Genomic DNA, 4141 nt, shown 5'->3' with positions numbered 1-4141 from the left:
AATCATATAGCAGATTCGATATCGCCAATTTCTTCTCTGTTAGTGTGAACCATGGACTAATGGGGTTTATAATGTTTGCTTTACAAATAACCAAAAGCATTTTCGGACTAATTTTCTCTCAAACGAAATAATTATTGGTGAACTTTTGGCAAAAAAGTCATAATGATATTTGTTGAATATCATCTGCAGGATGGAATGGAATTCTTGTTAAACGGACTGAGGACAGAACCACAGAAATTCCTCCTCGGACTCAAGCCATGTAAAAGTGAAAGTTTTTGTCACCCCTAGAAAGTATATTCTTTTTTTCCTTTTCTTTCAACGGTGGGTTATGTTTATAAGCTTATAATGTGATTTCTGAGGTTGATTCGCTTGTTGTTGTAACTTGTTATACTACCCCATTCTCATAGCTTGTGCCCTTTTCTGTTAATTTGAAGCAATGTAAGTAAATTTGTGCAGTATCTATGCCAGTGATTGTTTTATCTAAGGAGAGTCTCCAATCCTTAAAGTATCAGATAATTACTTAAAGAGAGAATAGTTTCTGATGGATAGCTTCTCCTCTTTAAGTGCTGGAGTGAAGGAAGTGAAATTAGGGGGAAAAAAAAATGTGCATTATGGTGTAACTAATGGAACATGTGATTTTCAAGTTGATTTTACTTCCGAGAAAAAAGAAGTGTGCTTCACCATGTTATACATGACTGCTGCAGTTGCTGTGCCTGCGATCATACATACCTGACTGACCACAAAGAAGCAAAATTTAGGTGTTTGAATAGAAAAGAACAAGATAAATTAGCACAAGAATCAGATGAATTTAAAACTGTGATATATGAAAGTATATATATGTTCCTACATTTGGAGACTGCAATTGGGATGAAAAAGCCACCCCGACCAACACATCCCACACTCCCAAATGCTGCTCCAACAAATGCAATCATCATACCCACCGCGATTTTCCAGCCAAATCTGATGATATCCTTTATATGATCACCACTACAAAGTTTGAACTATTTGGAAGCACCATTTTAAGCCTGCTATTCAGTTTTACCTACTAAAATGGACTGAAAAAAAATGAGTTTTTGTTAAGGTATATATAACAGGGACAGGGAGGTAGAAGATTTACAAAAAACTAATATATTATATATACTATGACTTGGATACAAAAGAATGTATCTAGATGTATGTATAGCAGGATCTCGAAAATAAGAAATTTCTGCTGGCATTGCCTTTGATTTAGTCTAATTTATATTTTTCAGATTCACTATGTGCATGCATGCTAATGGAAGAAAGATTTTGTGCTTTGATTAATATTGAGTGATGGTTGATTTAAGACATTCACGTACGACAGTATGACTTGATTAGCTACCAACTTTGAACCTCCCTAGCTCACTCACCCGAACACATTTATTGCTCGGACCCTTTGCCTCTTATATATGGAACTCAAAACAACTGGACAATTTTACTCTGAATTAACAAACGTTTCGCCCCTTGATTAGGGGAAGGGACTAAATGAATTTCTATTTTGTGCAAATTGCTCCATTTTGACGGAATGTATTTGAAAGAAAGGATTTGGATTCGAAAATAAAGCTATAAATTTCTATAAGAAAGCTATAAAACATTAGACTGAATGTTTTATACCAGTTTCTAAGCTTATAGTTTTCTAAAATCAAATAATCTGAGCTAAGGACTTAGGATCCTTGACTGCACATTCTCTCAAACCCAATGTACTCCTTGTGCTCAATTCACTTAACCATGTTTGCTATGTCAACTCCACCGGTTTAGAAGCAAAAACTATATATGTTAGCAGAAAATTCATATCTTGAGCGTAACATGGGGTTAAAAGTAAAAGAAGAAAAAAAAAAAAAAAAAAAAAAAACAGGGTTTGCATGGGTAAAATGGCACATACCTAAGGAAACTGTACTCCCAAGTGTTGTGAAAGCCAGAATGAAGATGATCAAGTATGTTCTTCCTAAGGCTTTGATCACCTTTCCCCCAAAATTTTGCCCCCTGACGGCAGAAAGACTTGCCGCAGCAGCAAAGTAGAGAGCTGCAAAACAATTACAATGACACAAGCCAGTATTTATTTGAAAACAGAAATTGCCTTCTAAGCACAAGTAGTGATTAATTTATGAACATGAATGTGAATGGCTAAGAAATTTACCATAGGAATTGGAAATTGTTTTAGGAGGTAAAATTCTACAACAGACATGGATGAAGAGAATGTAATGATAAAGGTGCTTGTGGCAGTTGAAACCTCCAGAAAAGTTCTCAACAAGTTAATAAAATGATCATCATATTTTGTTAGCTTACTCTAAGGGGTGGAACTAATAAGAAGTGAATGCAACAAGAACGAATACTTTAGAATTGTGAGAGGCACCCAAAGAAAAACAAACTCAACTATATATCACTTATCAAATGTTAAGTATGAAATGTACCTGAGGAAGGATCCCAATCTCCAGAAACAGTGGACCATAATGAATCCTCCACCTAAACCGAGCAAACCACCAACTGTTCCACCTGCTATGCCACAGGCACAATATAAAACAAGCTTGTGCATTCTCCAGTTTGCACCTTCTTGTCCACTGGATGCAATTGTTCTCCCCCCTTTTTACAGGTTAACAGCAGCATATGAACTTGCTCCAACAGCCACTGGAATCTGATTGATGCAGGACAAAAGGAACAAAAAGTCCTAAGTTGATACAGGGAGCATGGAAAGTACCTATGAGACATCTCGTAACCAATATGCCACTAAAACATTTTGTCATGTTTCTGTGCCACCAAAAATAAGTTTCCCATCAACCGGCTTCTTAATGAATATAAGTGAACGGAAATTCCAAATAAAAAGTCACTAGACAAACCACAGCAATCTGCAATGCAACTATTGTAACCCAGACAGCAGCGACAACTCCAAAAGGCTTCCAGCAAACACTATCAAGCAGAGAAACCTGGGGAGTTCAGAGAAGTCAGTCCATAAAAACCAGGCATAAAGTTTAGCTTCAAAACTCTAACCTTTGCTTTTTTAGCTTCCTTGGATTCTGTTGTGCCATTGCTTGGGCCTCCTGGAATGTTTCTGTCTTCAACGTCTTCATTGCCATCACCTAACTAAGGAGCACGTGTTTTAGCCTAGCAACTGATAGTTCAAATATATCTATGTCAAAACAGATGAAAGACATACTACCAAAGTGAAAAATGATTGAGCAACTCACCATTTGGTTGCAAGCGTTTGGAAGCATCCAGTAAATTCTGAAAGCAATAAAGCAAAGGTGCAATTGAGACGGATCAATTAATGCAATCCCAGAATCTACAACTAGTTTAGAAACAAGCAAAATTCAAAAACCACATTTTTAGTTATAGTTTCTTTCTTCCACGTCTCAACTGCTTTAAAGAACGATTTTGTGGTTGTGCCTACAGTTATATCATACATGAGGAAATTGTCCAATTGTGAATGGGGAAGGTTGCAGCTCAGAAAAGTGTTACCTGTGAGGACAATAATTAATCAGTAAGTCGATGATCATCCATTCGGAAAGAACACCACCAATTAAACTCCAATACTAATCCCCACCACCAGCATTGGTTGAAATAGAAGCGCAAGATCATGATCGATGAGGGGCAACTCGATTGTCGGACGCCTTTGCCTTAAATTGTAGAAGATGGTTGCAGCTGCTCCCCCTGTGACCATACCTGACCAACCAGACAGAACATTCAAAATAGCCTACAGTTGTTTAAATGGAAAGCAAAAGGTAAATTAACAGACAATTTTTCTATGTATTAACTTATAAGACCAATTAAAACTAATAACATACACATAATTAAGGCAAAAACAAATTAAACCTATCAGGATGTAAACTTAGGCATCAGTTTTGGAACAACAAAACATAAAAAAATGACTGATGCATTATGGCAATTTCATTAAACATGTCCAGAACTCATTAGGGATTTGATCACACACCCAATAAAAGCTAATGCATAACATTCAAGCAGAGAAAGCTAGAAATTCTTACAACTATGACACTTGAATCTAAAGTTTTAGAAAGTTGGTTGGTCTTGGGGGTGACTGAAACTGTAAATCTGTGGAATTTCATCAAATCAATAATATTTGAGTTGAAAGTGAAGATGTATAAGGCTTGTTCAGACGGTGAAAACATAA

General features: G+C 36.4%; 1 pseudogene; it reads right to left on the bottom strand.

Annotated features, from left to right (window-relative positions):
* Positions 1622–3673, bottom strand: LOC18782413 (annotated as a pseudogene).

The sequence above is a fragment of the Prunus persica genome, chromosome G3, assembly GCF_000346465.2.
Source record: "Prunus persica cultivar Lovell chromosome G3, Prunus_persica_NCBIv2, whole genome shotgun sequence".
Taxonomy (NCBI): Eukaryota; Viridiplantae; Streptophyta; class Magnoliopsida; order Rosales; family Rosaceae; genus Prunus; species Prunus persica.
This window is presented reverse-complemented; position numbering and strand designations above follow the sequence as displayed.